The sequence below is a fragment of the Salmo salar genome, chromosome ssa18, assembly GCF_905237065.1.
Source record: "Salmo salar chromosome ssa18, Ssal_v3.1, whole genome shotgun sequence".
NCBI classification, from domain to species: Eukaryota; Metazoa; Chordata; class Actinopteri; order Salmoniformes; family Salmonidae; genus Salmo; species Salmo salar.
The window spans coordinates 66,550,290-66,564,408 of record NC_059459.1 but is presented as its reverse complement, the minus strand read 5'-3'; the positions used below and the strand labels follow the sequence as shown (position 1 = coordinate 66,564,408).

At 44.1% G+C, this 14,119-nt stretch overlaps 1 pseudogene; it reads left to right on the top strand.

Annotated features, from left to right (window-relative positions):
• Nucleotides 1-14,119, top strand: part of LOC123728664 (uncharacterized) — a 189,195-nt pseudogene that overhangs the window by 90,534 nt on the left and 84,542 nt on the right.

The following is a 14,119-nucleotide window of genomic DNA, read 5'->3' as shown; positions in this document are numbered from 1 at the left end:
TTACACTTTATATACATCACAGAAGACTGAAATATAACAAAACTGTCTGACATAGAAACACTGGATTTTCATATTTTTTAATTTTTTAAAATCTTTATTAAGTATGAAATTATGAAAAATATTAATAACATTCCACCCATGAGGCCAAAGGGGGCGCTTTTGGTCATTGTCTGCAGGAAAGGGCTACAAGGACACAAAACACACAAATATGATGGCACACACATGCATGAATGCACACTCACACAAACAAACTCACATTGTGTGTAATGTACTTTACCAGCTACACAGGCACATAGATACACAGACACACAGACACAAACTGTCTGCATTACATTTTCATAGTATAGATTTGACTCATTAAATATTAATGAGGCCCGCTGTGAGTTTGTAACAGTCCATCTGTATGGAGATTTACAGCCAAGTCCTGTGAGACAAGAGTGTATACACATGCTACACTACTAGGGCCCCAAACTCACATCTCCTTATTTATTCTCAACATGCTCTTTCCCTTCATTTCATGTTCTCTTTTTTCCCACTTCTTTCTTTCTCTCCTTTTATAAAAGTCTGCCCCTCCTGTCTTCCCCTCCCCTATCTCTGTTGGGCACCACAAATCACGTTGGAGAAGAAAGGGGAGAAAGAGCAAGATGGAGAAAGGGAGAGGACATTATGAGAGTTCCCTACAAAAGCCATGGTCACATCTCTCTGCCGTGTTGACACAGACACAGCTTGACCAGGCAGCTGGGACCCAATCACACACTGACGGAGGTGACCACTACAACCACTATCCATCTACCTCGCTCTCACTCTTTGTTCCACCTTCGCTCTCTCTCTCTCCGTCTCTCTCGCTCTCTTCTCCTCCCTCTCTCTTTCCCTCCCTCTTTCTTTGCTCCGTCTCTTTCTACCTTTCTTTTGCTTGCTAGCTCGCTCCCTATCTCTTTCTCCATCCACCCTGCTGCCAGCTGCAGGGGCGAAAATAAAGTCCAAAATCAGCCGTGCACTCCTCCACGTCTCCCCCTTTCCTCCCTCTTACCCATCAGCCATAGCAATCAGCAGGATCTTTACTGAAAGCAGAGTGGAGCGAGGAGAGGGAGAGAGAGAGAGAGAATATCTGTGTGTGTGAGCGAGGAGGAGAGGGCCGGTCTCTATTGATCACTGCAGACAGCTTCATTATCTGCACTTACTGGACACAGTGCATCAACAACCAGCCTTACAACCCCACTATGCCACCACACCAGCGTGGGCTGGAAAGTGGAGGATATGCTCACAGAAAAAGACAGAAAGAAAGGAGGGAGAGGGAGAAGAAAAAATACAATAGGGCAGAATGGCAGAGTGTGTGTGCCTGCTCACATATGGACAAACGCACACACACACCTGGACAAACGTACACACACACGCACGCACGCACACATGCACACACACACACACACACACACACACACACACACACACACACACACACACACACACACACACACACACACACACACACACACACACACACACACACACACACACACACACACACACACACACACACACACACACACACGCACACACACACTCTTCACACACACTCTTCACACACACTCTTCACACACACCATCTACCCACTGTATATTTGTTTCATCACCTGGACAAGAGGGGGAAGGAAAGGGGGGTGGGGGGGTTGAGATTGGAGTTAGGGGTGCTGTTGGAAGGGGGTTGACAAGGTGTTGCCGTGGTAACCAAGTGCTGGCCTCGTTAGCGCAGCAGGTGCTAATAGAGATAACGAGTGAGGGAGGAGAAGTGGAGAGAACCGAGCCAAGCCCCCCATTTACACCACTTTACCTCTCCCTTGTTCCCTCCTTCCCCCCTTCACCTTCCAATCTCACCCGTCGACGCGTTCCCTTTCTCCCTCTCTCTCTACTCACGCTCTCTTTTTCTCTCTCTTTCAGCTCTCCTTCACTTTAACCATCTCCTTCCATTTTGGCTGCAGCATCACGCTCGTTTTAATAACGCTCTCCTCATTTTCCCTCCTTTTACCTCCCTTTCTTACCTTCATTCATTTCAGCACGTTTTTCATCTCTGCCCTCCTTCCTCTTGTCCATCTCCATCCCTTCTCTCAGAACCCTTTCAGGGCGGTCGATGGAAAAACGAAGTCCTCCACTGTAAAAGAGGAGGGAAAAAATGAACATAGAGATGGAGAGGAAAGAGGGGAGAGGGAGGACATTCCAATCAATACTAGTGTTTGTCAGGTTCTGTTTTTCTGCCTGCCATGTGTTCTTCTGTCCTCCCACTCCCTCCCTCCCTCCCTCCCTAACTCCCTCTAACCTTGTGTTTGTGTCTCTGACCGTGAACATACTGTTGGCCATTTCAGGGTGTATTGAAGGTTTTCTATTTGCTAGGCCGTGTTTGTATGTTTCTAACAAAGAAACGTATTTCATGTGATCAGGCTGCTACAGGGCCTCCTTTATCTACCTCATTAAAAAACTAAATGAGCACCCGGCTCCATCTAATATGCCATTTAGCAGACACTTTTATCCAAAGCAACTTACAGTCATGCATAAATACATTTTAGGTATGGGTGGCCCTGGGAATCGAACCCACAATCCTGACGCTGCATGCTCCATGCTCTAACTGAGCCATACTACTCACACACGTAAAACAAGATACAAACAAAGGGGTTGTGGTTGCTTGCACACACAAAAGCACACTCAGACATGGATACAGGCACACACACACACACATACATACATACACACTGTAAAACCATGGAACATGTTGGAGTGCATTTAGTCATTAGAAATTGATGTGACTTTCTTTGCCTTGTTTTTTCGGATCAGCCTGGTGTTGTTGTTGCTCGACTGTGTTGAGTTCATTTCCGTTAACTCTCTGAGTGAAAAATAAGTGGAAGGGGCATATTGTCATGTTTGTTGCAGATAGATTTTTTTGAAATAGTTTGCTTTATTGTCAATGTTTTCTATTGCACATTGATTTGATTCATTGATCTTATACTATACAAAGATAAATACCTTACATTTTTCTAAAGTAATCCAATCTTTAAGGGGTTTGACTTATTGGACCCGTTATTGAGATGGTTGCTGCAGTTGACATTTCAGTCATTTAGCAGACACTCTTATCCAGAGCAACTTACAGTAGTGAGCGCATAGATTTTCACATTTGTTGGTACTGGTCCCCCATGGGAATCGAACCCACAACCCTGGCATTGCAAGTGCCATACTCTCCCAACTGAGACAGTTTAGGTAATCTAGTCCTTCACTATAGCAGTCATTCTGAGTGCAGGTTGTGGGTGAAAAAATATTCCAATTCTTGGATATCCTCCCTCTGGCTGGATTCGGATAGGAATTACTAATCACTTCACAAACCAGCGTATTGTGACTTGCAGGTCTGAAGTGGCTGAAGCGAGCAGAAGCCATGCATGGATAAAATCACTGGAGAAGCCAAGCCAGAAAAAAAGGCATATCACAACCTATGTGTTGGGATAATTGCATTGTTTACTCAATAACCTGTTAGTTCATATGTCTTGCCACCATGATACATAGGCCTAAGGCCCGAGACAATAAGAAGACAGTGGAAGAATAAATTCAACCACACCATTGTTTTATCACAAAACCAGAGAGCAACATTTGTCTGGTGGAGTCCACAAAGCACATTGCATGTGACAAACAGTTACATGAACTACTGCATGGTCAATCAAGTTGTTTCTGACATTTTCGGACTACTAAACAACTATTGATTTAGAACCACAGAGAGTTACCGCAAGAAGCAAAGAAAACATGAGCTGCCTCCAATATTCCAGCACCATTTCAACATCAACACTTCAACATCATCAAATCACATATGCTTTGTCTAATATAGTGACAAATCAAAGATTCCAAAAATAAAATATCTAAATATCTAAATATAGCTAAATATCATGTGTCTGTCCATGGTACTGATTTCTGTGTGTTTGCGTAAGTAGAAAAACATGTTGACTCAGCCGACTTGTAGAGAAACGCCAATACCATCCTCCTTGTTCATGTTACCTAAACAGTCTATGACTGTCGTACAGTACATGCTTTTAGTTTTTGTTATCCTAGGCTACCTGGCTAAAATACTTGCTCCCTAGCCTAACTTCCTTTCATGGGCAATGATTAGCCAGCTAACATTAGCCTACTACATCTAGCTACATATTGAACTTCCATCCTCTCAAGCCAGAGACACAATCTATGAATTTGTGGTTGGATCAGAATCGCCATTATAATCATTGGCCAGTATGGAGAATTAAGTAATTTAGGAAAGGGACAATTTTAGCTATCTTGCTAGCCACCGGAGGACAACAACACAACGAGATGCAACAATTTAAGTTTTTCTGTCAATGACATTGGGCTTTTGATGTAAAGGGAATCCAAACTGGCTTCCCTTTACATATTTTTTTTTGGTGCGCCAGGACCATTCACAGTTGAGCTCACTCAGTTTATCTCAACGCTGATTGGCTATTATTGTATAAAAAATATATATCAAGGGAGGCCAATTGCTTGCTGGCTTCCCTTGCATTTAATGCTACGGGCGGCAACAATATACTCTTTTTGACCTTCAGACAGCATCAGATAGATGGGCTTCACATACAGAGGCAGAGGGGCGCTGTTTCCCTCACTCTGATGTATTCTCCGATGAGATACAGCCTTTTGCGAATTGAAGGAAAATGATGAAACACAGAGAGGGTCAGTTTTTTGGGGAAGCCTGGATTCCCTTGGCATCCATAAATACACGCCACTGCTCATGAGCCAGGATTTTCAGACCACAATTTCAAGGATAACACGCCAATAACTAAAGGCCTCATGAAATGTATAAAATGTGGTCATAAAGGGTTTACTTTTAATTGAAACAGTGTTTAGTGCTTAAAACCTAATACCTTGTGCTGAATGAACATGTTCATGTGTTTAAAATGTGTTACAGCGAAAAACATGTTTTGGTGTTTACAATCTAAACACTAACGCGCTATGAAATTCTAAATGCCACGACACGTTTAAAAAAGTGTTACCGAAAAGTGTTGAGTTACGTGTTCAGAACCTAAACACTTGGTTTTACAGTGCACGCTACACTGGTAAATCGACAGCGGACACATAACTGTAGTGAAATCAGTACTGAATACAGAGTGACACAATCGCCCTTCAAAAACTCCTCTCAACGACTCTCCCCATTTATGGTCTCTCCATTTCTTTCTCTGCAGATAAAAACCAGGTGTCACATAGCCTTTCGCTATCCTTCTCCTCAGGGCTGAGAGAAAGGGAGAAGAGATGAAAAATAGGAAACATTTAAGAGGAAATTCCCAAAAGGTGTAAAGGAGTGAAGACATTCCAGGGGTGTGAATCACATCCCCCCTCAACTCTACTGCAACACGCCTGAGGGAAGATATGACCCTGACGCACACACGCACGCACGCACGCACGCACGCACGCACACACACACACACACACACACACACACACACACACACACACACACACACACACACACACACACACACACACTTTTTCTCTCGTGTCTGAAACAGCTGGATAGAGACATCTGTCAGGCTTGTCACACACACAAGTACACACACACACACAATGCAGGCACAAACACATTGATGCAATTTAACGGACAAACACACTCATCCTTCATTCTCATCTGTAAAATGGTAGGACAGAGGCGTCATCTGTCAGTAGCGCCTGTGAACTGAACAAATACCCCCCCCCCCACGCCTACAAACATGAACGCACATGCATACGCACACGCATACGCACACACACGCGCCGGGCCCTATTTGCAAACACACCAATTACCTGTTAACAGCACGGGGGCCTCAGGAAATTACAGTCTCATTACCATAAATGTTATTATGTTAACCTGCATGTCAGGGTTACAGTTATATACGGTGTGTGTGTGTGTGTGTGTGTGTGTGTGTGTGTGTCAGGGATAGGTTATGCCCTGGAACAACATGGGCTGGAGCCATTAAAGGACAGACCACCTACTACTGCAAGAACACAACATACACTTTGATAATAACTGGATGTTTCTGTGTCAGGTCACATGTCAGGAAGGGACTCAAGAGGCCTCAATAATAACAACCACAAACTGCTTGACTCTGGGTTAGATTGGATGGTGTTTTACTATCTGTTGTAGCTTTACTCTGGGTTAGATTGGATGGTGTTTTACTATCTGTTGTAGCTTTACTCTGGGTTAGATTGGATGGTGTTTTACTATCTGTTGTAGCTTTACTCTGGGTTAGATTGGATGGTGTTTACTATCTGTTGTAGCTTCACTCTGGGTTACATTGGATGGTGTTTACGATCTGTTGAAACAGACATTGGCTTTGTGTAGAAAATATTTTAGAATGAAGGGACAGTGACATTACAAATACTACAGCAAACACTACAGCAAAGTACTACCACAGAGTTTCTAAACTCAGAGTTCCAATATCGTGAGACTTCTGGGAATGCTTGCGAAGCAGACCAAGTGGATCAGGCCAGGTTTTGGGGTTTGAGAAATCAATGAGAGAAGTGAGATATTCTTCTTTAGTTGTTCCTTTTCTTGAAATCTAAAGGCACAACCTAGATTCAGTCCGATATCTTAAGTAGTTGAACATGTTATGACTCCAACCTTGTGAAAGTGACAACCTGACACGTTTTCATTTTCGTCAAAAACAACTTTATATGGAAGGAGTGCCTTTGATTTGATGGCCTGCACGTGTACGGTTCAGCGCGAAACAACCGCTAGACCCGATGATGGGTTTCTGCGCATGAGCTTAGCTATTCAACGTCGCCATGACATCGTCTACAAGTGTGATCTGGAATTTCTATTGGAGAAGCAGTTTCTGCCCATCTTCATACTGGACTGTCTTTGTTACTACAGTACACAAACACCTTACACATTATCTATAGCCCTCAAATTCAAATCTAGAGCTTGACGCCATATCCTTTCAGATCAGAGACTTAATCGAGCATCTGACCAAATTCCACGAGATTTTATTTCTGGGTTAATAGAGATTACATCCACTATGCTACAACTGCACTGTTACTATGTCACAGTGCTACTATGTTACTATGTTAATATGCTACTAAGTTACAATGTTACTATGTTACTACATTACTATGTTAATATGCTATTAAGTTACTAAGTTACAATGTTACTGTACTTTCACAGTCAAAATCGTCAACAGACCAGACAGACTGCAGGCAATTCAAACATCCTGATTACGATTCTGCTCCAATATGGGCCCCATAAAATGCAACGCCTCAGCGACATCCAGTTCATAGTCATTCTCCACTGGCCCTAGCACTGCCAAGGAACACAAGGGTCAGACATTTTCATAGTCCTTCACCTTGACAATTGAAAGTTATTTGTTTTTAGCAAACCCTCCAGCGTGTTAACCAAGAACGAGCCACCGAGCCAGCATTTCACGAGCTTGATGTAAATAGAATGGTGTTTAAGTTTCAAGAGGGAGACAGGACGGGAGAAAAAGGAGAAGAGCTATCGTTGCGTGTCTAGGTAGTGTTAAAACTGTTGTGACCCAAACAATTGAGTCAACACTCTTCTCTTTTAGGGGGTTTGGCATTTAAGTGGGCAGATTGAAATGGTGGTCCTGGGCTGCAGGCTGGGTCACACACACACACACACACACACACACACACACACACACACACACACACACACACACACACACACACACACACACACACACACACACACACACACACACTCCTCTATGTTTGCACTACATCTCCGTTCAAAGAGAAGGGAAAAAGTGTCAGACAGGGAGCTAACAATTAGCCCTCTATGCATACTAAGCCCTGGGAGAGTATGTGTGTTTATGTGTGGGCCTTTTTGCATCTCTGTGTGTTTGCGTCTGTCTGTACGTGTGTGTGTGTGTGTGTGTGTGTGTGTGTGTGTGTGTGTGTGTGTGTGTGTGTGTGTGTGTGTGTGTGTGTGTGTGTGTGTGTGTGTGTGTGTGTGTGTGTGTGTGTGTGTGTGTGTGTGTGTATTTATATTTATGCAGACAGAAAGGAAAGACAAAGAGGAACTGGGGTGTTGAGCTCCTGCCTGTATACACACACTGGCATTGGCAGGCTGGCAGGGACTGGCATCAGCTGGCACTGGGACTAGGCTACAATACATGAGTCTGACTGGAAACCACACAAAGAGGCCTAGAGCTGAAATCCAGACCAAGCCCTGAAACGATAGCTCTCTCTCTCTCTCTCTCTCTCTCTCTCTCTCTCTCTCTCTCTCTCTCTCTCTCTCTCTCTCTCTCTCTCTCTCTCTCTCTCTCTAGCTCACTGACTCACATCCATTACCCCAGTTTTTTGGCAAGCGACACTATTGTGAGTTTGCACACTAAGACACACAGGAAGTATGTGTGTCTGAGAGGATGCCGTGTGAACAAATACACTGAGTGTACAACACATTAAGAACACCTTCCTAATATTGAGTTTGCTGTCAGAACAGTCTATATTCGTCAGGACATGAACTCTACAAGGTGTCGAAAGTGTTCCACAGGGATGCTGGCCCATGTTGACTCCAATTCTTCCCACAGTTGTGACAAGTTGGCTGGATGTCCTTTGGGTGGTGGACCATTCTTGATACACACAGGAAACTGTTAAGCGTGAAAAATCCAGCAGCGGTGCAGTTCCTGACACACTCAAATCGGTGTGCCTGGCACCTACTACCATACCCCGTTCAAAGGCACTTAAATCTTTTGTCTTGCCCATTCACCCCCTGAATGGCACACATACACAATCCATGTCTCAATTGTCTCAAGCCTTAAAAATCCTTAATTTTTCCTCCCCTTCAAATCAAATCAAATTGTATGTGTTACATGCACCGAATACAAAAAGTGTAGACCTTACCGTGAAATGCTTACTTACAAGCCCTTAACCAACAATGTAGTTTTAAGAAAATAAAGTTAAGAACATTTTTACTAAATAAACTAAAGTAAAACAAATAAAAAATACACAGTAAAATAGCAATAATGAGGCTATATACAGGGGGTACCGGTACTGAGTCAATGTGCGGGGGTACAAGTTAGTTGAGGTAATTTGTACATGTAGGTAGGGGTAAAGTGACTGTGCATGAATAATAAATAGCAAGTAGCAGCAGTGTAAAAAACCAAGGGGGGAGGGGGGTGTCAATGCAAATAGTCTGGGTGGCTATTTGAATAATTGTTCAGCAGTCTTATGGCTTGGGGGTAGAAGCTGTTAAGGAGCCTTTTGGACCTAGACTTGGCGATCCGGTACTGCTTGCTGTGCGATAGCAGAGATAACAGTCTATGACTTGGATGACTTGAGTCTTTGACAATTTTTGGTGCCTTCCTCTGACACCACCTAGTATATACTGTAGCTCCTTGATGGCAGGAAGCTTGGCCACAGTGATGTACTGGACCGTACGCACTTCCCTCTGTAGAGCCTTACGGTCGGATGCCGAGCAGTTGCCAAACCAGGCGGTGATGCAAACTTAAAGATGGTGTTGGAGTCGTGCTTGGTCACACAATCATGGGTGAACAGGGAGTACAGGAGGGGACTAAGCACGCACCCCTGAGGGGCCCCCGTGTTGAGGATCAGCGTGGCAGATGTGTTGTTGTCTACCCTTACCACCTGGGGTGGCCCGTCAGGAAGTCCAGGATCCAGTTACAGAGGGAGGTGTTTAGTCCCAGGGTCCTTAGCTTAGTGTTGAGCTTTGTGGGCACTATGGTGTTGAACACTGAGTTGTAGTCGATGAACAGTATTCTCACATAGGTGTTCCTTTTGTCCAGGTGGGAAAGGGCAGTGTGGAGTTCGATTGAGATTGCGTCATCTGTGGATCTGTTGGGGCGGTATGCGAAATGAAGTGGGTCTAGGATTTCCGGGATGATGGTGTAGATGTGAGCCATGATCAGCCTTTTAAAGCACTTCATGGCTACTGACGTAAGTGCTACAGGATGGTAGTCATTTAGGCAGGTTACCTTTGCTTTCTTGGGCACAGGGACTATGGTGGTCTGCTTGAAACATGTAGGTATTACAGACTCGATCAGGGAGAGGTTGAAAATGTCAGTGAAGACACTTGCCAGTTGGTCCATGCATACTCTGAGTACATGCCCTGGTAATCCGTCTGGCCCCGCGTCCTTGTTGACCTGTTTAAAGGTCTTGCTCATGTCGACTATGGAGAGCATGATCACACAGTCGTCTGGAACAGCTGATACTCTCATGCATGCTTCAGTGTTGCTTGCCTCTGAAATGAGAATAAAAGGTATTTAGCCAATGTGGTAGACCCGCGTCACTGGACAGCTCACAGCTGGGATTCCCTTTGTAGTCCGCACCCGAGGAGTGTCAGTGCCGGTATAGTTGGATTCAATCTTAGTCCTGTATTGACGGTTTGCCTGTTTGATGGTTCGTCTAAGGGTATAGCATGATTTCTTATAAGCATCCGGATTAGTGTTCCGCTCCTTGAAAGTGGAAGCTCTAGTCATTAGTTCAGTACCGATGTTGCCTGTAGTCCATTGTTTGTGGTTGGGATATGTACGCACGGTCCCTGTGGGGATGACGTCGTCGATGCACCTCAATGACATGAATCACGGAACATTTTCCAGTCTGTGCTAGCAAAACAGTCTTGTTGCGTAGCATCTGCGTCATCTGACCACTTCCGGATTGATCGAGTGTGCTTTAATTCTAGCTTGTAAGATTTGCCAAATGGAGGGTGAGGGAGAGCTTTGTACGCATCTCTGTGTGTGAAGTGAAGGTGGTCTACAGTTTTTTTCCCTCTGGTTGCACATGTGAGATGCTGGTAGAATTTGGAGCAACTGCTTGCATGAGCGTTACCACTCCACTATGTCTCCCTGTCATGGCTTTCGCAACTTCAGTACAGATATCAACACATCTTGACCACCAAAGTCCATTTGATGTCACAAAGCTGTCCAGTACTTTAAAAATATCCCCCCCTTTGTTGTCCTGGTTTCCAGTGATTTGCAGAAGAGGATGTCTTCCTTAATTGACCCCCCATAAATGTAACGGACACAAACCAGGAGCTGTGCCAGGCCCGCCACGTCTGTTGACTCATCCAGCTGTAACGCATAGAATTCACTGGCTTGTATGCGAAGCAGTAATTGTTTCAAAACATCTCCTGCCGTGTCACTGATGCATCGTGAAACAGTGTTGTTTGATGAAGTCATTGTCTGTATAGTTTTTTGGGCATTTTTTCCCAGCATTGTCCCAGCCATATCTATGGCAGCAGGAAGAATTAAGTCCTCCACAATAGTATGGGGCTTGCCTGTCTGTCACGCCCTGACCATAGAGAGCCCTTGGTTCTCTATGGTGTTGTAGGTCAGTGTCACAACATCCACAGAAGGAGGCGCCTCTCCTCGGTCGAGCGGCGCTCGGCGGTCGTCGTCGCCGGCCTACTAGCTGCCACCGATCTGTGTTTCAGTGTCTATTAGTTATGTCTGGTTTTTGTTTGCACCTTTTTTGTGTTTTGTCATTAGTGGGGGGGTTATTTAGTCTGTCTGTGTTTAGCTAGGATTTTGTGCGGGATTGTTCGTTGTTACGTGTGGTGTTACTTTCATTATCTAGGCATTAGGGTTGCCGGGCTGCGCCCCGTCTGCCTTTTGAACGGAGCTTCTTTTTGTCAATTTTTCTGACTGTTATGCTCCCAGCCGTATGTGAAACTTACCCGTGGATTTATTAAATTAAGATTGAGGTCCGTTGGAACAGTCTCCTGCGTTTGACTCACTCCTTAAACTGTTCATTCCGCTCGTGACAGTCAGGGCGTGACTAGGGGTGATGTAGTCTATTTATTTCTATGTTTGGGATTGAGTATGGTTCTCAATTATAGGCAGCTGATTATTGTTGTCTCTAATTGGGGATCATACTTAAGGTGTCCCTGTTCCCACCTGCTTTTGTGGGATATTGTTTGTGTATGTGCTTGTTGCACTACGTTACTTCACGTTTAGTTGCTTGTTTATTATTTTTGTTGAGATGTTTCACTTTTAATAAAGATGTGGAACTCAACACACGCTGCGCCTTGGTCCGTCCATTATCACAACCGTGCCACTCGGTAGCTCACCATATAAGATGCTTCTAGCCCCTTCTTATTAATGGTATCTGTTGCTTTTATGCATGTCTTACTACTCGAAAGTCGTCTGAATTCTGGCTTATTTTTCAAATTGGCATGTTTTGTTTCTAAATGTCTGTGCAAGAGTGAAGGTTTCATCGAGTTGTGAGATAGTACTTTTGCTTTTATCTGTACTGCAGTTGCAAAAGCCATGACAGGGAGGCATAATGGAGTGGTAACGCGCATGCAAGCAGTTGCTCCCGACTCCACTTGAGTACACTGCAGCATCCACCGAGAGGCTCATACTGCCATGGGAATTCCTGACAGCTTGAAAGACAGTTTGGACACTACAGTGACATTTTTTAACTTTGTTAAAGCAAGGCCCCTGAACTCTCGTGTTTTTTCTGCACTATGCAATGATATGGGCAGCGACCATGTAACGCTTTTACAATATACAGAAGTGCGCTGGTTATCAAGGGACAAAGTATTGACATGTTTTTTTTTTATTGAGAGACAAGCTTAAAGTTTTCTTTACTGACCATAATTTTCACTTTCTGACTGCTTGCATGATGAAGAGTTTCTCACACAACTGGCCTATCTGGGTGATGTTTTTTCTGGCCTGAATGATCTGAATCTAGGATTACAGGGACTCTTCGCAACTATATTCAATGTACGGGACAAAATTGGGGCTATGATTAAGAAGTTGGAGCTCTTCTCTGTCTGCATTAACAAGGACAACACACAGGTCTTTCCATCATTGTATGATTTTTTGTGTACAAATGAACTCAAGCTTACGAACAATGTCAAATGTGATATAGCGAAACCTGTGTGAGTTGCGTGCGCAATTACGCAGGTACTTTCCTGAAACGGATGACAAAAACAACTGAATTCGTTATCCCTTTCATGCCCTACCTTCAGTCCACTTACCGATATCTGAACAAGAGAGCCTCATCGAAATTGCAACAAGCGGTTCTGGGAAAATTTAATTTAATCAGAAGCCACTGCCAGATTTTTGGATTGGGCTGCGCTCAGAGTATCCTGCCTTGGCAAATCACGCTGTTAATACACTGATTCCCTTTGCAACCACGTACCTATGTGAGAGTGGATTCTCGGCCCTCACTAGCATGAAAACTAAATACTGGCACAGACTGTGTGTGGAAATGATTTAAGACTGAGAATCTCTCCAATACAACCCAACATTGCAGATTTATGTATATCCTTTCAAGCACACCTTTCTCATTAACCTGTGATAGGTTATTCACAATTTTCGATGAACAAATAAAGTTTTATAGGTAAGATGGCTAAATAATGAGCAAAATGATTGATTATTATTCTGTTATTGTGCCCTGGTCCTATAAGAGCTCTTTGTCACTTCCCATGAGCTGGGTTGTGACAGAAACTCACACTCATTCCTTTGTTTAATACATTTATCATATTGTGTGTGTGTGTGTGTCTGGCAGACTTACAATGAAGGCAACAACAAAAAACATTTGAGAGTGCGCTGACCCTGGTGCTGGAGGGTGTCAGAAGGTGGCTGTAGCTGGTGCATGAAGTCAGGTACAGGAGAGCAGAATGAGTGAGCAACGTACTTTACTCAAAATAAAGGCACAAGGTAACAATACACTTGACCAACAAATAAACGGTAATCAATTACGCATGGGTGAAAACAACACCCGTTGAAATACCAGCCATAACGTACCGAATGAACATAGAAACAATGACGCACAAAACATGGGGGAAACAGAGGGTTAAATACAGGTGTGTAGAAAACAAAGACAAAACAAATGGAAAATGAAAGCTGGATTGGCGATGGCTAGAAGACCGGTGACGTCGACCGCCGAACGCCGCCCGAACAAGGAGAGGGACCGACTTCGGCGGAAGTCGTGACAGAGGGGGTACGCAGCTGGAGGTTGAATGTTTGAAGGGGTACGGGACTTTAAAAAGTTTGGGAACCACTGCTCTATACTGATTGAAGTGAATTTAACAGGTGACATCAATACAGGATCATATCTTTCACCTGGATTCACCTGGTCAGTCTATGTCATGGAAGGAGCAGGTCTTCCTAATGTTTTGTACCCTT